Source organism: Lepisosteus platostomus, chromosome 11, assembly GCF_059453375.1.
Source record: "Lepisosteus platostomus isolate fLepPlt1 chromosome 11, fLepPlt1.hap1, whole genome shotgun sequence".
Taxonomy (NCBI): Eukaryota; Metazoa; Chordata; class Actinopteri; order Semionotiformes; family Lepisosteidae; genus Lepisosteus; species Lepisosteus platostomus.
This window is the reverse complement of record NC_142621.1, coordinates 26,519,684-26,541,757: the sequence shown is the minus strand read 5'-3', so window position 1 is coordinate 26,541,757 and position 22,074 is coordinate 26,519,684. Positions and strand designations below refer to the sequence as shown.

The following is a 22,074-nucleotide window of genomic DNA, read 5'->3' as shown; positions in this document are numbered from 1 at the left end:
CTCAGAAGAAACCCTTCAAGCAAGTGAACTGGTGGATTCTGTTTTATCTACATTTGAAAATCTTAAAGTTTCAGATGTGGTCTTAAAGCCAGATTATGAAACAATGCACCTCTCTGGTGAACAATATGGGAAAGACAGGATGTCTAGTGCAGAAGACACTGTCCATAAAGAATACACTTAAAGTAACCGTAGAGAATATTCTGTTCAACGTTTCCCACCCATAAATGTGCCTGGGATGGTGATTGATTCTTATACAGATGACACAGAAGTCATGACTTGGGACACTCCCTATAGAGCCTTGACTGATGCTTCACCAAAGCTTCAGGATCAACCTACACCTACAGCAGAACAAGAAAATGAATTGACATGTAAAAGCAATCGAGTTCCCCGGTCCCGTGTTTGGAAGAAACCCTTTACTGCAAATGACATGGGACTAGGTGAACAAGAGTTCATGGAACTTCCTTGCAGAAGCAATGTGATAGAAGATTCATTTACAGCTCAAAACAGCTTAAAAGCTGCAGAACAAAAGAGAGGCTCAGAGAAAACAACAGTTGACAATGTTGAGGAAGGAGACCAGCCAAGCCCTCTCATTTCACCAAAGCATGACTTCTCAGCAGAACACATAGCCCGTGCAGAGTCTGCAGTGTCTGACATTGAAATTGTTGCCATGGGTATTGTTGACATTATTATGGGCAAACTTGATGTAACGGTGGCCTCAGATACAAAAAGCAAGTCTAGAGCAAGCCAAAAGAAATCGGAGTGTGCTGCTGGTCTCATCACTGAGAATATAGCATTTCAAACCCACTCCAATAATGTTAATTTGAACATTGAAAAGCTTTCAGCTGAAGAGGCGTCCTGGGCATCTCAAGTACCAGGAGCCACAGCAAAGCACAATCTCCCCCCACTGCAGACAAGGGTTTCAGAAGAGCCTAAGGACCAAGTCAGGACCTCCACAGAGAGTCCTACAATGAGTCCTATTGAAAGGAAAGTGGAACAACTTGTCTCGAGTGGATCTCTGCGTGTATTTTCAGAAGAACTTGTCAAAAATGTTTTCCATTTAATTTTGAAATCAGGAATTGCAGTACAATTGGGCACAGCTCACAAATCTAATGCAGATCCAATTTTAAAGAGCCCCCTAGTAGTTCAGGATTTATCCCATTCAAAGTCCTCAGAGCTTTCTATGCAGTTGTTGTATTCATTTACTGAGAAATCAGTGAAAAGACTGTTGAAGCAGTGCCTCAGTTTTCCCGATTCTCCAACGTTTGACACAAATGAGAAGGATGTTTCACTTTTTCAAGACTGTGATACAAATACGGAATTGAAGTCTTCCCAAAGGATTTCAGAGAAAGTGTCTCTGACTGTCAAGGATCACAGACTACAGAAAAGTTCTGAACCATCAGTGCCTAGTTCACAGATGTACCATGATGCAATTAATCAGCTTTCCAGCTTGCTTGTAAAGTCTGTCATGGATGTTTTGTCTGCTGCATGTGATTTATCAATGGAACCTGAAGAGAGTGAAAATCAAGGTAAGAAGGAAATCAAATCAAATCATTTAAAAGTGTATTAACATTTTAGTTGCTATGAAGTACAAGTTAAAACATGTAGTGACTGTATGTAAATATACAGTACCTTGATTTTCTATCTGTTGTATCTTTAAAAGTTTTTGATGTATTTAGACCAATATAGTGTAGGCCATGACTATGAATGAGAGAATGAGTGAATATAGCCATATATTCAGTAGCCATATATAACGTATCTGTGAATATGGCTGCTTCTTTGTTTGTAGTTACCTGAGCTCCAAGATGTAATAGTTTTACAGGAACATGAAGCTTTATACTCAAATATTTTGTGATGCCTGTCATTCGTTACTTCTCAATATAATTTAGTTTTTGTTTCATGCTTTCTGATATTTTGCTTTACTATCATTAAATGAAAAGCTCTTTGTTAACATAGGTAATATACCAGCAGCCAGGGTGACATCAGAAATTGAGAAGAGTTCTTCTGAGGAACTGAAAAGAGACTCCCACCTTGAAAACAGTTCTGAAATCAAACCACTCAGTGTCCCTGTAGAAATGTTGAATATTGAACCGGTTTCCTCAGTTGGGCTCCAGGAAATTTCTATGGCTAAATCAACAGAATCACTTAATATGACTTTAGTGTGTACTGAGACTGTGGAAAACATCATAACACAGCTGCTATTGCAGATATACCCTACTTTGATAAAAGAGGAAACGTCTACAGAAATCCCAGGGAAGATGTCTGTGTCTTTGCTGAGTCAGATAGCTGTGGACCTCTTTGACAGTGTGTTGCAGGACATGTCCAAAAACCAGGAGATAACAGTTGTGAAACAGGATAATGATGTGTTTCATGAATCACACAAGATTCAGCAGGTTGCCAGCTCTGTTCACAATGAATTGCTATGTCAAACTGGATCCCAACAGGTTCTACAGAAAGCTGTAGCCACCAGAAATGAGACAGTGGTCAAAACCATAATCAGTTCTATGGTGACCAACATTTCCAAGCTGACACATTTAGCTGCCCGATATTCATCCGTTTCACCAGAGACCAGTATTAGCAGAGAAGCAAGTGAGATCGTTGATGAGGTGATGGGTGATATTAAAATAACTAGTGAGCACAACAAAGAGGCAACACCCAGTGCTCAGTCTTCTGAAGTTTCTCTTGTTTCTTCTGAAATAGTACATGGAGTCACAGATAATCTGCTAAAGAAAATTCAGCTAAACTGTTCCAGCCCTGAGTCCAGTACTCCTCAAGCTACCATTGACATGGAAACCCGGAGCACTGGGCAGCTCATGTGCACCAAAATGGACCAGTTAGAACCTTCACCTGTTATTGGTCGAACAGTCAGAAGAAAGAAACTGCAGTCTTCTATGACAAAGTCTCCAAAAGACTTTTCTCCAACAGTCCCAAGTGGTTTTAAAATCAGTTTCCAGCCAGAAGACACTATGGATAAGCCCTGCTCATCACGTTCCCTAGGAGAAGCTGTTGGTGTGACACCTTGTTCTAATAAGAAAAAAGATTGCTTAGCTTCTGAGACCCCAGAGAAGCCTGGAGATTATCTGGTTCAAATAGTCCAGGGTCTAGAAGGAGTACAGCAGTGTAAGGCTTCAGGGAAGACAGTTAAGAAGACTAAGAAGAGCTCCTCAAGCCCAGACTGTATGAAAACACAACCTATGGAGTCCTCTTCACATGATGTGAAGGTTGATGAGCTGATGAGTGATATTAGAATCGCTAGTGAGCACAACAAAGAGGCAACACCCAGTGCTCAGTCTTCTGAAGTTTCCCTTGTTTCTTCTGAAATAGTACATGGAGTCACAGATAGTCTGCTAAAGAAAATTCAGCTAAACTGTTCCAGCCCTGAGTCCAGTACTCCTCAAGCTGCCATTGATATGGAAACCCGGAGGACTGAACAGCTCCAGTGCGCCAAAATGGACCAGTTAGAACCTTCACCTGTTATTGGTCGAACAGTCAGAAGTAAAAAACTGCAGTCTCCTATGACAAAGTCTCCAAAAGGCTTTTCTCCAACAGTTCCAAGTGGGTTTGAAAACAGTTTCCAGCCAGAAGACACTATGGATAAGCCCTGCTCATCAAGTTCCCTAGGAGAAGCTGATGGTGTGACACCTTGTTCTAATAAGAAAAAAGATTGCTTAGCTTCTGAGACCCCAGAGAAGCCTGGAGATTATCTGGTTCAAAGAGTCCAGGGTCTAGAAGGTGTACAGCAGTGTAAATCTTCAGGGAAGACAGTTAAGAAGACTAAGAAGAGCTCCTCAATCCCAGACTGTATGAAAACAAAACCTCTGGAGTCCTCTTTGCATGATGTGAAGGTTGATGAGGTGATGAGTGATATTAGAATCACTAGTGAGCACAACAAAGAGGCAACAACCAGTGCACAGTCTTCTCAAATTTCTCTTGTATTTTCTGAAATAGTACATGGAGTCACAGATAATCTGCTAAAGAAAATTCAGCTAAACTGTTCCAGCCCTGAGTCCAGTGCTGAAGATCTGAAGAGACCTCTGCAAACCCTGAGTGAAATGGTTATAAGTATTACTGAATCTGTGATCATGCAGTTATCAGCTGTTCCAGGAATTACTATAGGCACACCTGACCATGACAGATGCATCTTTATTCAGCCTTTGGATGCAGACCAAATGATTGAAAAAGTGTACAATGACTTGCTGCAAGAAAGTGGCTCCCTTATTGCATTATACGATGCAATAATGTCCAAAAATCAGGAAGTGTCCAATGCCATTATTGTATCTTTGGTTAAAGAGCTCTCAAAGCTCTACTTTTCAACAGCTGAGTCTTCAGCCTTAGATCCTTCTCCTTCCTTCATTACGAACGAAGCCACTAATGATGTGAACAGCAGTGAAAATGACACCTTTAATCTTGGTTGCCAAGAAAAGGGAATGTCACCTCCAGAGCCCCCTTCTGATATTCAACCACTTTCTGATATTCCCCTACCATATTCAGATATTGTGAAAAAAATTGTAACTAAGCTGCTCTTAAGAATTCATCCTATTTCTCCAAAGAGGGAGAAGAAACAAGAACAGATTATGGATAGTTTATCTTGTTGGGAGCTCAGTGAATTTGCTGTGGGCATTATTGAAAATGTGTTGAAGAAACTATTGTAGATTAAGCCGGTTCAGGGACGCCAAATATGTAATCATAGTGGCTCTCTGAAGGCACCAGTTCTGTAGGGTTTGGGCATTTACTGAGACAATTATTAATTGTAGCAGTAAATCACAAAGTTGATTCTTTTGATGGCTTTAGAATCCAACCATGCGACATAACTCAAACAACGCGCACACACAGGTACTAATACACGAGGATACATTTATTAATACATAGAATATGCATGTAAATCTAACCAATCTTATCGTGAGGGTTATCAGAATACAAAAGATATATATTCAATCAGTTACAAAGTGTTACACATATCAAGAGGACATACATTCAGTATATCATTCATTAAGACCGTTTCGTAAAGTGAACTTGGTTACAACTTCTACATTAGATACTCAAACAAGTACATAACTCTTAGGAATTAAATTGATATCAACTGGTTGGGATAACAATTGAATTCTCGAGCTGTAATGCATTGAAGTTGAATACTCATCCAATCTTTGGGGATTCAGATCTCCTGCGGGCACAAAGAAACAGTTGCAGGCTGTTGCTGTCCAATCAGCGCTCTCTGGCTCGGTGCCAGGCTGTGCTGTGCGGCTTGCGACGGTGCGCTGCTGATGCTCATTGTTGGCTTTAACTAGCAAAGTTTGTGCACAGGAGAAAAGATGACTGTGGGTCCCAGCAAGTCAGGAAGAGGACCGGTTCGTTCCTGATGAAGAGCTAGTTCTGAATAGTGATTCAGCTGTCAACAGTTCCGACCTGTTCACGAGGCCTGCTGCTGGTTACTCTCTGGCAACCTCCACTCTAGACTCTTAGAACAAAGGAAAGTTCTGGCACTCGGACACACTGGCCGTTCCGTGGTTGTCCGGGCTGAGTCTCAGGATGGTCAGGAGGCGCGCTGCGAGAATGTCCTGCCCTTGGGATTCTCCTTTGAATTCCCTTTAGAATTGTTGAATCTGAATCTGAATCTGGATCTTGTTGAATCTGAATCTCACAGGCTCTCTGTGTTGCCTGTTTTTACCTGGAGGAACTTCAGCTCACTGATTGGCTGAAAGTTCCATGGGCATCAGAGTCCCACGTGGGTTACTCGGCCCTACCAGTCCCTGATTGGTTGATCAAGGCGAGATATGAGTCACTTACTCCTGACACTTAGTAATGCAGTCCAGATGTCCAACTGGCACTCCCTAAACAGATAGGCGCCAATGGATGACCATTGATCATGATAGCCAGGCTTAGCTAAGTGCATCCCCCTGTGGGAGCTGTCCTTATCAGAAGAAAACATCTTGCATGAATAGTTTCTCTGTGACTGCACCACAGAGATGAACAGAGAAATGGGGCCTCATTTGGGAAGCTCAGAAACACTTAATTCTGCCTTATTATTAAGCCTCGCCGCTACACTATTTACAGCCCCAGATACCTCAGAATGTAATCCAACAATGGGAAGCAATATCCAATGTGAGCTGGTTTCTGTCAAACAAGTGGCCAGCTGTATTTACAGAGAACTGCTGCAGAGTGCTGGTTCCAAAGACAACTTACAACAAGCAGTAGCAGCCAAGAGTGAGGCCCTGGCCCAAAAGATAGTTGATTCTCTTGTGAGAGAAATTATGAAGTTCCAACATTCAGATATCGAGTCTTCAGACGCTCCTCAAGCTGACAATGATATGGAAACCCGGAGCACCGAGCAGCTCATGTGCACCAAAATGGACCAGTTAGAACCTTCACCTGTTATTGGTCGAACAGATGCAGTGAAAGATATCTCTCCCAGTCTTTAGGATATGGTGAAGGGCTTTTAATGGTGTCTAAAATATATTGCTCTTCAAGGTACTCCAAAACTGAAGTAACAACCTCTCTAGCCAGAAGGCTTTCATCTGAAGCCTTCTTTGCCACTGTTGTGCAATAAACCTCCTGGTCTAACTCTTTTTTCATTGCTTCACAAATGGTTCCAGCAGTTTCTACTGTATAGGTGCACAAATCTGAAATATCTGACACAGAATCAGAAAACACTGAATTTGTTGGTGAAGAGCTGACACTTGAGCTCTTTGCATTGCTTTGAGCAGGAGAACTGGAACTAGATACATCTTCTTCAGTCTGGGTGAGTAAAGATTTGAGCTTTCCAAATAAAGTCCTTACAATGCCTTTTGCAACTGAACTCAAGTCAAAAGTACGATCAATGGATCCTGTTTCTGTGCTGCCTCTAGAAGTTTGAGGAGCAGCAGCAACATTTTTATTGGATTCTTGCAGATATTTATTTGTTTCAATACAATTCAGTGCAAACAAAACATTTATCACCTATCAATATAAGACCTATTTTTACTTACTTGTCAGGGTTCGTTGTTTCCCATGTTAACATTTAGAAATTTGCAACCAAATTTTGAATGCCAGCACAGATGCAACTAATACAAATATACTGTTGTCTATACAGTATAGTAAAAATCTATTATAGATATGGGTTGTATGTATAGAAAAATATATACAGTACAGTATTTCTAATATATAAATGAAGCAAGAACAACAGAATACCAGTCTAACCAAAGAAATAGAATGGTCAGTATTGCATATTTTAAGTGGATCCCTTAATTTATAAATAATTAAGTGTGCAGACCCCTGTTTCATTCCAGAGGAGGCAGTATCAAAGGGTTCTTTTGGCATCGAGTCTATGGTAGAAAGTGAAGTCACCCCCTTGGAACCTGGACAGCTTAATATTCTCTCAATCAAAACCTAGTGGGAGCTGATCTGAACATGTCAGGGAAGGAACCACTAAGCAACAGCTAGGTGGACTAAAATTCAGGATTTACTGTACTGAAGGAACAAATTAACATATTTCTTTACATTTGTTCTTTAGTTATGACACTGTGCATTTTAACCTCAAGAAGCTATCTGGAAAAATAAAATGCATCCATTACATTCAGACATTACAAGCAGTGTACCTTACCTGTCCATATAAATTGTTATTGTTATTGACCAACAGTTCCAAACCTGTAAAAATGTCTCTTATCAAATTAGGATGGACCTGTTCTGTACCTACTGTAATTAACAGACATTTGTGTAGAAAGTACTGGAAAATGGAACTCTTATTTTGTAAATATGATGATAGTTGTGATGTGCATTTTCCTTTACAATAAAACTACAAATCCAGATTTGTTTTCCCTAATACTGTATAACATCTCAGAAATATCCCTATTGTCAGTTCATAGCATACGTACTAAACTCACCTGTCTGTGGATGTCAGCTTTATCACTCAATTAGTACAAGAGCAATCAGGTGAGTTAATGCTACTATAGAGAGACTTGCTCACAGTATCGTCTACATTTCCAAACTGATATCTGCATCATAAAAAAACTGAGATGCATTATTTTCTATACATGCAATTGTAAACATTCACATTGATTTCTTATTTTATATTCCATTGTCTGCCTTTATTCTAGTGTTAACGTCAGTGCTAAACATATACACACCCCATAATCCTTATCTTCTTCTCCGTAAGAGAAGTGTTACTTGTTTTGATTTACTTTTAAAAATGAAACAACAGTCACTGAACTGTAACTTTTTGTTTTTTTGTGACAGGAGTTGCCCGGACACTCATCTTGGTATGTGTACACTCCCAGCCTTAATAAGGACAAAAATCTCAGTCCAGCCCAAAGCAAGAGTGGTCTGCGCATTGACATAGCAAAACATTACATGACCCCAATGCAACTGACCAAAACATCTGAGAGCGAAGGGCTTCTCTCGCACAGCAACATCCCCTTTGCAGTTAATACGCCGGATGGAGATGTGAATGTGAGCCAGAAAGTCAAGAAACATCCTTTGAAAAAGTTTGGCTCCATGATAAAGCATAAGATCATGGGTAATAGGTCAAAAGACGTCAGAATTCAGAATGAAACAAATCCATCTTTGGAAAACTTAAGAGCCCAGGGAACATCCAGTGGACGCGGGAGCTGTGAAAGCTTTGGACCATTTAAAGTGCCTGATGAGTACAACGAGCCTCAAAAACACAAGGTATTGATTAGATACCCAAACTTTAATTATTAATTAATTTGGGCATTATTGTATTTTTAATATTAGCACTACAGAAATAATTTGAATAGAATGCTCATTTGTACATCAAATAACATTCTAGAAGACATTCCTATTAATTGCAAACAACAAGAATAGCAACTGCTATGGTGGCCAATGCTGAATGTTCTGTATGAATAATGACTACAAATTTATCAAGATCAATACAGTACGTAACAGTTCAAGTTTAATACCTGTGGAAGAAATATTCCTAAATTGTTTTCTTTGTGTGCTCATAGTTCTTCAAAAAAGAAGTTTTTAGTTTGGACAGATTCAGTAGGAACAAGCCTCAGAACACTCCAGATGGTGAGTATTTAGTTTGTGACTGTGATTTTATTTTGTGTAGCACATTAGTGACAAGTGTGGTTCAGAATTAGACATTGGATGGAATTTATGTAGAATGGGGGAATTCATCCTAAATTTAGAATCCTTTAAAAAACAAACTGATTTGTATACAAATTGGCCTTAGTGTTCTGCAAACGTCAAGTTTTATTGACTCTGCTACCTCCATAGGAATGGTGAGGCAGAACTCTAAACTCCACTCTGATCAAGTGGTCAACTGTGCACCTCTACTCTTCCCTGATCTCTCTTCTTCTAAATAGTCCATTGTCCAGTGCATCAATCTTTGGAAGTCCTCTTCAACAGTACTCTATTTTCTCCATTTTCAGTGCCCTCCCTCATTCCCTTCTATAGTATCTCTCGGTATAGTAAATATGACTAAATGTGACTTATATGATAGATATAAGATATAAGCTAATACGTCTTCCTTCTTTTACAAGTAAAGTTATGAAAACCACTTTAGAACTAAACAACAGAATCGCTCATATGAAAATAAGACCCTAGCAGTAGTCAATATGGTTTTAGAAAAGGTCATTCTTCCTTTACCATCTTGTTAAAATTCTTCAAACAAGTCACAGCAGTAAACACACACAGAACGTACAAAATGATATGATTAGATTTTAAAGATGCTTTTGATAATGTTCTTCTTAAATTAAAGGCAATAGGCATTTAGGGAAATTCATGTATTGAACTGGTTAAGGGACAGGTAATAGTACAGATCAGGGGTGAATAGTCCAATAGAAGATGACAGGAATAATAGTTATGAATGTGATTGAAATGACTGAAAAACAGTTGTCTAATAGCCAAATTATCACACACCTTTAATCAAATAGCTTCTTATTGAATAAACCTGACATTAAGATGCCTCTGGGTAGAACTGTATCCAAAGTCTATCTGACCTGCTGCCATGGAATAAAGAAACTGGAACAGTGACATGTCAAACCACTCTGTGTTTCCAGGGATCCCTGTAATTCCAAACTCCAGGAAGATGCCTAAAAAAACATCTTTGCTGTCGAAGATGTCGACTGCTTTATCCAGAGCCTTCCTGTAATAATTCCATCTGCCACCATCAAACATGTTTCACATGGAGGGGAAACTCCTTGCAATGCAAAATCAAAAAAGGAGTTTTAATGATGGGAACTACTGTTTCTGAAATAAAAATAATTGCATTCATGTTTTTGTATAAAGTTGTGTTATTCAAATAGGTGAGCACACTACCACATCCATGACCAGACACTCAACTAAATCACAAAATGGTTTGTTAGTTTTAATGTTGTCTGTAAATGTCTTATTGGTGTACTACACCATTAAAAAAAAAACAGTCTTAGCCTTCATAATTCTATTCATAGTTATAGCAAGACCTGATTTACTCTAAGTATTCAAAATCCTCAAAGCTACTGACCCACAGTAGTGCACTTCATAAGATTTAGTAGTGCAGCACGAACTGTTCCGATCCGAGTTCCAAAAGTCTGTGTGCGAGTTCCTCTTGCGCACGCCGGTGAGTGCACAAGATCAATGGTAAAGCTGCCAGAACTGAGAGGGACCCACTAGAGGTCACCACAGCCAGGCAGAATAGGGACTTGAGTAGTGCGTTATGGGAGTTGTAGTTCACAAAGCCAACGCTATGTCCGTGAGCAACTATAGCCAGTTCTAAAACCCGGCTCCCCTTAAGTGAGGATTACACTTGCATTCCAGGCTTTTCTATAGAAAAAAAAACTCGCTATGGTATCTCAGATTTGCGACTTAGTATCTCAGAATTGCGACTTAGTAACTCAGAATTGCGACTTAGTATCTCAGAATTGCAACTTAGCAACTCAGAATTGCAACTTTATATCTCACATTTGCGACAGCGGCGAGGGCACAAGCCCTAGAACCCAAATCCGTTACAAATCAAAAGGACAGACAATGAAATATGGGCTATTTCGAAGTCGCAAATGTGAGATACTAAGTCGGAATTCTGAGTTACTAAGTCGCAATTCTGAGATACTAAATCGGAATTCTGAGATACCATAGCGCATTTTTTTTTTTACTCCCTGGCGGAAACGGGCTTCCATACTTTTCAACCATCTTTTCCTTTTCCAACATTTCCTAAAATATTGGGGGGTTTTTTAAGTGCGTTTGATTGAAACAGTTCTTACATAAAAATAACACAATTTTCTAAAATCATTTTGAATTATATTTTAATAAAAACGAAGGTGCGTTCATCATTTATCATAATGCAGAAAGTTATCTTTTTAGAAATAAAATTGGTGAACGTGTTTGGGGGTCATTTAATTTGATTCCAGACATGTGCACCTTATGTAGGGGGTTTGCGTGTTCTCCCTGCTTTCACATAATCTTTCTTTGGGTGATTCCCTCCATCTTCCATCTTCAACACATGCTTGTTCAGTTCACTGGAATGTCTATATGGATTGTATTCTCTTTTTTTACTAGGGATGTGAATTTGAAGGACTGTATCCACATCTTATTGCACCCAGCCTGACCGTGTGGCTCTGCAGATCAATCAGTGAACACACATTTAGTTAGTAAATTTGATCCCTCTGTCATCCGCTGAGTCTTTTTCAGACGTTCCAAGCTTTGGCATTTGTATTATGTAATCTTGGTCACAAATCCGAATACAGATTCTTTCCAAAAGAAAGGATAATATCTTGCAACTAAACAGATAAGCAGTATAATTGTTGATGACTGTAATTTTCTTTGATCTCACACTGCAACCGAAATGAAGAAACTGACCTCTGGTAATTGCAGAGCCCTTCTCCACAGCATTGAATTGGATCAAGTGATTAGACAATGGATGGATAATATTCCATGTGTCATGCTGCTGTGACTGAGAATATTGAGGACAACACCTGTATAACTATAAATGGATACAATACCAGAATTGACCATAATTAAAATTGCATTTCTACACTTCTTTTCCATCCCAAAGGATCCCAAAATCCAGCACGCATTGTCCACCACTATACCAGCAGTTCCTCGGAGCTACAGATGAAAAGTGGTTAAAAAGTGAGAAATGTCTTCACCAATTGTTTTAAGGAAAAACTTTAGGAAGGCCAGATTAAGAATTCCAGAGTGAAATCTAGCCAGAATACAGAGGGGTTAACACACCTATTCATATAAACAGGGATCTTAAATAACCAAGTATGAAATTTAAAGCACGGCATTGCTACCGTACAAATACCTTCAGCCAAACCGCAAACAACCAGAACGCATCTCGAGGCTGAGGAATTAGGAACCTCGTGAAATGGCTGTTCCGTTGTGACCTCATCCTACCGCCGCACCCAGATTTGTTTTTAAAAAGTTTCTGTCTGTACGTTTTTAATCCTTTTCTGCAGCTACCCAGCTACAGATACCAGCTTACCAATTTAACAGCTTCTTCCTGCATATTAGGTGTCGTTTTAGACATATCTAGAAAAGACACATACAGACACATCAACCGCCAAAAAGCAAGACTGGGCAGAGAGGACGTTTTCATCCTTATTTCACCGGTGAAGCCCAACTGAAAGGAACTAGGAGACAGCAGAGTGCAAGAGTAGCATTATAAAACGCTTAAAAAAAGGGTTTTATAAGACTATAAAACCTACTGTATATACAATATACTTCTATAAGAAATTAAGTCTGAAGGTGAACCGGACCCCTAGTCACATTACGGACACTACAAAAAGTAGTTATTTTTAGGATATTTTCTTTAGCAGCGCCACTTGCTTTCTATAACACAGTTAGGAAATGGAAGGGCGCATCGCGGTAGTCACTGGAAACTAGGTCTTGATATACAGAAAAAAGACATAGTTTTTAAAAATAGTATAGTTGGAAATTTCCGTATGTACTGTGGCCACTGTTTTGTTATGTTGCTCTGTACAAATTACTAATCAGTCCGCGCTTTTCAAACAAGGTGTTTATTACTTTGTATTATTATTATTATTATTATTATTATTAGAGGTGTAAATTATTAAAAGGCAAACCGTGTGTTATATTTTTGGGGTCTCCAGGCTCCACTGGCAGACCCAGACTGTTTGGGACGTGTGACCACACAGGTTTGATACCGTGAAGGCTTTGAGTTAGAATGGCGACATTCAAATTAGTATCCAAGATGCACTTCTTAAATTGAAATGTTTAGATCAACAAACTACAGTAGCTCAGCCTTCACTCTTATACATATACTGTACAAACACATTCTATCGTTGTGAGCTCAAATTAAAAATCTAATGGAAAAAGTCAGTGTTGGTTTTGAAGTGCACACTCAGCTATAATAGTGCTTAGGAGAACTTTGCAATGAAGGGAGTGTGACACTCTAGTAAAAGGCTGTGCTGGCTTTCAGAAAACAATAGTGAAGAAGTTCTTGGAGCTCCAGGAGCAGAACGAGATTCCCAGGGATATCAGCTTCACCGATGTGAGGGAATGGCTCCTGGAGGAAGGATCCAAGAATATTTCAGACCAGTTTATGGCTAACAGAGACAGGTAATGACATACGGAAGCTCCTCACTCTTTAACAGCAAGTTCCTGCTTTTTAGATTCCCTGATTTGTTTTTTTTTTTTCGTTTCGCTGTAAATATTACTGTTATGTTAAAACATTGGATGTCAAGAATACAACTGTAAGTAAAGGTTTGCCTTAAGTTAATTAATTGTGCAAGCAAGTGAAAGTCTTGACTGAGTCAAAGTTTTCCAAAAGATAAACATTTGCTCTACGGAAAAACCACATTCACAAATTCCTCTGCTGCTGTCTGACATTTTGACCTTGCCTTGTGGATTAAGCTTTCTTTGCTGTTGTTGTTTATGAAGGCACCAGGCAGGAGCTCAGAAAACAGAGGGGATATGCAGTGGTGAAATACAGCGTATGAAAGGTCTGCAGTACAGCAGACAGGATGAGGTATGAGAATACAGTTTGATTTATTTTGACCCAGGGCTGCTCCTGGTCATCACCTGGATGACAGATCTTTAATAGCTGGTTTCCTTCTGCATCTTAAACTGATTAGAGACATTTATATCCACTCTGGCAAGTGACTTTGTGACACCTCTGTAAATACAGCATGATTGGGGAGCAAGCAAAAGATAACAGGATCTCTAGCATAACTATTTTAAAAGATGTCTTTCTGACAAGTAATTGCAATATTGGGAGCCCTGTTGCCACTCTGCAAAGTGCATCAGAGACTCAATTTGTTACAAGCAGTACAGGGTTTTAATAAGATGTTGTGCTGTAAGAGAAAGCTCAGCACTTTGTCCCTTCTAACACTTCCCCTTTCCCTAAGGCAAAACAGATTACATCATAAAACGAAAGAAGAAGCACCACTAGATTTGTTTTTCAAAATTTATCAGTTACTTTCAGCTAATCTAATGACCCAGACAGCATATATTGTTTTGGTACACTGTCTTCTAAAGTAACCTAAACAAGGCGTACTTTGTTGATGCACTGTTTTCTAAAATTCTGCCCGTAGCGGTCACATCCTTGAAATGTATTTTCTAACAGCACCAATATATATTTTTTGCAAAGCTCTCTACATTTTAAGAATCAATTTACTTATTAGATTTCCATTTCAATTCCCTCCTTTTTATTCTTAAAATGTTTACAAGTTAGATTCTTCATACGGATTCCCAGGAGGCTCCCATACGTCGGATTCTTGCGTTCTTATCAGAATATACTGATGCGTAAACATATTCATTACCATATTTCGAAGGATTGGAATAATACATGTCATACAGCAACATTAAAACAGGAAGACAAGTATCACAGCCCGTATAATCGGTGTTAGTAACTTAAAGAAAAACAATCCCCCTGGCCCAAACAGTGATTCTAACCAGGAGAGAAAAGCCGGTGTATCTTTAATGCCTCTCTCTTTATTCACCTAGTCTTTTAGTTCTTTCAAATGCTGAATAGCGAGCGTAATATTTCCGTAATCATCGTCATTAGCTGGAATATATGTACAGCAGGAGTCTCCTACTAAAGCACAGACTCCTCCAGATGCTGCATTTTGAAGGTCCAGCATGAACCTGTTCTGGAGTGCCATTAATCTAACTCCCCTTTGAGTAGGTTAAATATGTTATGGTAAAGGTGGGAAAAGATCTAGGGTCTGGCTTTGGAAATCCTGCCACTAGACTTATACATTCAGAAATGTGACTACCAACTGGTCGGGGGAAAAAGTCACATGGGTGAGGCTGTAGAATGAGGCATTAAAGCACATACATAACAAGATGCATTACATTTCTTTAACTTTACAGTATGATTTATAAATTTATACCACAAATTACTCATATCCCCCTCATTATCAGTTTCATTCAGCCAGTTTGTATACAAAGAGGCTTTGCATTTAGATTCTTCCTCTTTTGGGGTGGTGACAGGCTTCCACATAAAAAGGAAAAAGGCTGTGCACATCAGTCCCAAGCAGGTGATCCCCATCTGTCCTTGTGGAGACATCACTCCTGCGCTTTGCTCAGTTCGTTTGTGACCTTTTTACAGTGGGAAGCATGAATCCAGGGCATCCTTTCCATGACCTTCACAGCAGTGGCAGTGGTCAGCAGCACCTGGTACGGTTTCTTTTTCCTGAAGTCTTTCACCAGAATCCAGTCTCCTTATTCACTCATTAGTTCTTACAGCACAGGTAAATCCTTGTGGGCTGGAGCCCAGCATAATCTTAGGATTTTTTACAAGATTGGTCAACAACTGGGTAATAACTCTTAGAAAAATCTACACATTGTTCCCCTGCCTCAGCTGTGCCGTTTTGCAGAACAATTCTAGCTGAAGTTGTAAAATTTCTCTTTGTTCCGTTCCTGCAAAACATCTTATTATGAACAAACAAACCACAATAATCATTTGCATCTGAGGGAATCACACCCAAGGGTAACCCCCCTTAAAACTATATTGTTCTACCCATCAGGTTCTGCCACTAGATAAGAGAACCTTTCCCATGAAATCATTTTTTGACCTTCATGATCCCTTCAGGGCATACAATTAGCACAGAAGCAGCAGCTTAAGTCCAGATGTTTTTCAAGCAGGACATTAGCAATATGATCATAACGAATAATACCAGACCCACAAATACGTATTGAACCAGAGACCCTCTCCATGTTCCTAGCACAGACTGTACCCATGCACCAATGCCCCAATCATCTGGATTATAATTATGATTTATATTTTTTCTTCATCATAGATGTGCTTTGCTAAGTCATTAATTTGCTCATAATTGTCTAGAATACAATTAGTACAAATATTACCGTTTAGTCTTTGCTCACCTAAATCACCCTAATAGAGAATGGCCTAGAACTGTGATTATAGCGAGGAGCATACAGTTCGTTCCATTCTAATACATTTGAGTTACCCATGCCAATAAACATAAATAATCACCTCTATCAAAGGGGATTACTTCCATGAGCATCTTTTATAGCAATACAAACCCAACATGAGCTCTGATTATTATTTGTGTTTTACTGATAAAGTATTGATTCCATATCCCCATATATCAAAGTAAAACTCCTTTTACTTAATACCCACACTGTCGCCCCCCCTCAGGAAGCTCGACAAACACAGAAACAGTAACAATATAATAATTAATGTTCACTCAGTCTCTGGTGCAGTGGTTCGGTGTCAGTGCAACGCGTAGATCCAGCGATCTCATCCTGTCACTCAGATGGCAGAGTCGGTAGTCAGTTGCACTTGATATGGTCCCTCCCCAGCGGGGTTGCAACATCTGGCAGGGTATATCATCCTCACCCACACCCACTCGCCAGGTATCAGGTCATATCTTCCCTCTACTGGAGGTCTCCAAGCGTCCAGCACCTGTCCACCACTTCAATTAACAACCTACAATACTACAATAGAGAATCAGCAAATTCAACATCCCATTAGCCAAATTCGTCCCTCCAGGAAGTTTCGTTGATTGGCCCGTGATGATATCAAACAGGCTCTGTTACACAGTTCTGTTTGATCCAGCCCGCATCCCATGGCGTTCCTTCAGTCTGATGTCTAGTCGATCTTTCAGAGTTTTGTTCCTTCATTCCACTGTTCCAGCAGACTGAGGGTGATCTCAGTCCATCTCACACCGAACAGATTATAAGAGCCAAGGTTTCCCTTTACAATTGTCAATTTGCCAGTGCATGAAAGGTTCCTCAGGAGCAGGTCTTTTGAGATGTAGCACCCGCACCTGAACTGTTGAGTTGAGTTCCTTTGATAAGCGTCACTTTGAGATACCACATAAGTGGCTACTGCTTCAAACCCGGTTCTCACCCAGTTTTGGGTAACCGGCACACCATTTCTCACACCCAGGTGCCCGACAGAGTGCATTTGTCGAGCTACAAAAGGCATTAGGCTGTGAGGGCATGCAGGGCGTCCAGTGTGCTGGGAGCACCACATTCTTTTCTAACCATGTCCTTTTCTCTGCTTCAGAGCCTGAATATTTTTATGTAGCTGTCCCCTTTTCACTAACAGAGGTTTCACAGGGGTCTCAGACTCCTGTTCTACAAGTACTGCTCACCTGACAGCTGCATCTGCAAAGTTGTTCCCTCGAGTTACTGGAAACATTTCTTTATTATGTGATTTACACTTTACCACAGCTACTTCAGTCAGTAGCTGCAAAGCTTCTAACAGTTCAGAGACAAACCCAGCATTCTTAACTGGAGTCCCTGCCGTGTAGAGGAAATCCCTATTCCTTCACCGCCATCCAATATTGTGGCATACACCAAATGTATATTGTTACAACCCCAAGTGTCTAGGGGTAAAGGGGTGTAACATTTAGGATAATTCTTTTGGAAGCAGGGGGATTCTGGTGAGGGACTAGGAAGCGTGATAACAAGGGTAAGAAACTAGAGTGGTGCCAAAGGAAAGAAAATAACAAACAAAATGGAGCTGGCTAGGACAGTGAGGGAAAGCTAATCTGACTACAAAAGAAAACCCGAAACACACGGTCTTCGGCGTCTTCAACACCCTAGCTAACCTGCACTGACTACCCAAAACCATACCAGACAAATGGCACTCACCCGTACTAACCTAGTGTAATAATACAAAATCAACTAAGTGTGTAAAGTGTACCCAACAACCTAAACTAACATTATATACAAAAGTTCACACAAAAACACAAGTGAACCAGGAAGACAAATAAGGGAGAACAAGAGTAATAAACAGGAGCAGGGTACAAAAGAACACAAAAGTTGAACATGTAACACTGGGGCAAGGAAATGACAAAACAAGGATGAACACACAAACGAAAGTACAAAGAAACTAACAAAAAACCAACAAAACAACAAAGCCGAAGCTATACGAAAATACACACACATACAAAGAAAAACAAACCAACAAACGAAGCCGAAGCAATAACCTGAAGCGAAGCGAAGCGAAACAGGACCAAAGTCAAACAAAAGGCCCCCTCTTCCTGAAAGCCTCCATGTTAAATAGTGAACAAGATGTGTTCTGATTGGCTGAGAGCTAATTAATGATGACATCATACTGAAACAGTGGAGTGATGGTGGGCCAATGGGGAAGGGAGAACAATCAAGGGTCAGCAGTGTGGAACAATAGAAAAATAGAGTCTATATAAATCGCTACAATTTTCCATTTCGCATATTTACAAGTTTCAATTAAATCTTTTCATTCGGTCTGCTAGTTTTACACCAGATTATTCAGTTTATACAGCCAGGCAGGTAGCCTGCACAACACATAAACACGGCCCCTTGGCCACTGCATCAAGGGGTCCTGAATAATAATAACCCACCAGACGATGCCTATCTCCATGCTCCTGTACCAGCACAACAGCTCACAACCCATTTCTTTCACTTACATACAGATTACATACAGATGATCCGTCTGAGGGAATCCAGTCCAGGGCCAGTGCCTGCAAGAGCTTGTTTCAAAACATTAAAAACGGTTTCTGCTACAGGGGTCAAGGCAATTTTGTCTTTACACTGCACTAACCCCCTAAAGCCAATGCGTCACCAGACGAGCTCGTTCTGAGAGGGCATTCACCCTGGCTTTATCATGTAGTTGGTTTTATACTCCTTTTTTTCGTCTGAAGATCTAATACTTGGAGTAGCCCGGCCTTATGGATTCCCTCATTAGGTAAAACAATCACAATATCACATAACTCTATTGAGTTAGTTTACATAAATGCTATTTCATACAGGAATTCCTTATAAATGCTGCAGGACATCCCAGCCCAATAGGTCTGGGGTGTCCCCCACCCACATCAGTAGTTGAAACTGTACATCTTTTGCCAGGCAAACTGTGACAGCTTGTATCTGCTTTAAACACAACCCTTGCCCCCCCTTCTCCTGTAGCCTCCTGCTACCCGTTAGAAAACTTTATATCACATCTTTATGCTGTTTTAGTCTAAAAACAGGACAGCTGTGCTCCTGTCTCCCCCAGTTCCCGCACACTGTAAGATTATTTCACTTTTATTTAAACCCAGAGATAAATTTAGGAAGGCTACAAAGGGGTTTACTAGATTAAATCTGTTAGTTCACGCATGGCTCTCGTTTCAGCTTCTGACATGTTCTTTAATTGTGAAATCAAGCCTCACCACACCAGCTTGTTCGTAGTTTTGTCTTTGGGGTCTTGCCCCCCTTTGCCCCAGGGCTAGTTAACTCACCCCCCATCTGGATATACCCAATCAGGGGATTTATCCCAGTCCACGTTATTTTCTTGAAGGGGTCTTATATCTTGGTATAATATTAAAGTCGCACAATAATTGCGACAAACTGGCGGCTCCTTTTTCTCCTCCTTGGGAGTCTTTTTACCTCCCATTTGCAGCGCTAAATTCCGTCTGATAGTCCATATTTCTTTTTAAGTTTCACTTTGCATTAATCTAATTTTTTTTCTTCACACCAAACCATTTTCACGTCTCCCACGCGCCCCGAGGAATCCCCCAGTCGAGACAAACTGACGAACTCTCACAATTCGGGAACACGGACCAGGTTCCAAATCCTGGCTTTAAACACACAACCATGTTCTTCTGCGAGTACAGTTCTAGTTACTACCTTCAGCCATACTGCAGTCATGTACCAGGATGCAGCACCTGGATTTTTTCGCACAGGCAGGGCGAGACGCTATTCCTTCAGCCATCCCTCTTTTTCTACCCCACCTTCACAAAACAGGCATCTACAAACACATACACCATAAACTCACTTTTCTGTTGTACTCGCTTCAGCTTCAGAAAAACCCTGAACCCACCACAGCAACATGGAGAGGACAAGGGACTTTTTAGAAAAGAGGAGTCCTTACCTCTTTTCAGAAGCAGCCGCCTAACTTTTCCTCTCCATTTCCGTGTGGTTTAATTTAGATGGATACTTCTTCATCATTTGGGTCATGTATCCGCCAATCTGCCTCCTCCTTGTTAGAGGACATTGTAAACCTTTAGGAACAATGTGATCTACCAACAAGGTTATGTCACTGTAATTAGGCTTAAGACAATCAAGAACAAGGCTTGCCTTTCTTTTAAATTCTTTATGATCATCAGGCAATTTAGGAAAAGACTTGACTAATGCAAATAATTCACTAGGAGACCAAGGTCAATGTACATATGCTGGAGTTCCTTCTGGACCTGGAAAAGTGCACATTGGCATTTCACGAACAAGTGAAAAGGCTTTGGCTCCGGACCGCTTTCTAATTTCGGTGGAGATTTCCAATTCACTTTCTTTCCTTTCTTCTACTTCTCTTCTAATTTTCCTGTTCTTCAGGAAACTTCTTTTTCCTAATTCCACTTTCCTCTGTCCATTCTGATTCACTTACAAAGATCCTTCATAGTTATGTGCCCCTAATTATCATATATAATTTATGTGCAAGTTCCCTTACACCTATTACCCTAGCTTTACAGTTCATGAAGATACACATTTTTCCTTCTGCCGGGACTCTAACCCGGGCTATAATCGTTTACACCTATTCCTGCGTCTCTGAATTTGTCGTACATGTACTTTTGCTGGACTGCTCGGTCCCATTTTCGTCTTTGAATTTTCATTCCCCATTTTTACCGATCGGTGCCTTACTTAGAACCTTATCACATTAACTACTCCGCAGAGCAAAAACCACACGTCTGTGTTAAGATATGTTCATTTCACGAGTCCCAGACTCGCCGGGTCCCAGACCCGTTATACTGTAAGTCCCTGACTTATCGAAGAGAACACCCCTGTGGCTCGCTTTTCAAACTATTAACTTTTTAAGGATCACTTACTGACGTCAGACAGCTGCCAATTCTCCAGACGCATCTCTGGAAGGATAAACAGTTTATCCCCCTGGGTTCGTCCAAATTGCTAAAATTGTCCGGGTCCAGATGGAGTTTCAGCAGCCGTCCGCACTCAGGTTTGTGATCCTGGACAAGCCCCCAAATTGTCATGGAAATATTAATTTTCAAGGAAGCCACAAGAGAGAGTTCTCACCTGAGTAAGGTCTTTATTTCAATATTGCAATATTGGGAGCCCTGTTGCCACTCTGCAAAGTGCATCAGAGACTCAATTTGTTACAAGCAGTACAGGGTTTTAATAAGATGTTGCGCTGTAAGAGAAAGCTCAGCACTTTGTCCCTTCAACACTTCCCCTTTCCCTAAGACAAAACAGATTACATCTTAAACAAAAGAAGAAGCACCACTAGATTTGTTTTATTATATATATATATAACATTACTTTATTAACCCTTTACAATTTCTTGCATTAGGAATTATCTTTTCGCATACCCCAGCTTGCTCTCCATGAGACACACAGACACACAGACAGGGAGAGAGCATGGGGTCAGAGCACAGGGTCTGCCATAGTACAGCGCCCCTAGAGCAGTTGGGGTTAAGGGCCTTGCTCAGGAGCCCAACGGAGTAGGATTCCTCTGCCGGCTGCGGGCAACCTTCCAGCCACAGGCGCAGATCCTTAGCCACAGAGCCACCGCTCCGCCCTTTTTCAAAGCTTATCAGTTACTTTCGGCTAATCTAATGACCCAGACAGCATATATTGTTTTGGTACATTGTCTTCTAAAGTAACCTAAACAGGGTGCACTTTGTTGATGCACTTTTTTCTAAAATTCTGCCCGTAGCGGTCACATCCTTGAAATATATTTTCTAAAAGCACCAACATATATTTTTT

At 40.4% G+C, this 22,074-nt stretch overlaps 2 long non-coding RNA genes across 2 annotated transcripts in view; one reads left to right on the top strand and one right to left on the bottom strand.

The window, feature by feature from the left end:
* Nucleotides 1-22,074, bottom strand: part of LOC148652293 (uncharacterized) — a 76,361-nt gene that overhangs the window by 35,778 nt on the left and 18,509 nt on the right. The gene's annotated exons all lie outside the window — the stretch shown is intronic.
* Nucleotides 8,210-10,078, top strand: LOC148652295 (uncharacterized). Its single transcript, XR_015925283.1, has 3 exons — nt 8,210-8,637; nt 8,934-9,000; nt 9,993-10,078. It is a non-coding gene; the product is annotated as an uncharacterized LOC148652295 (long non-coding RNA).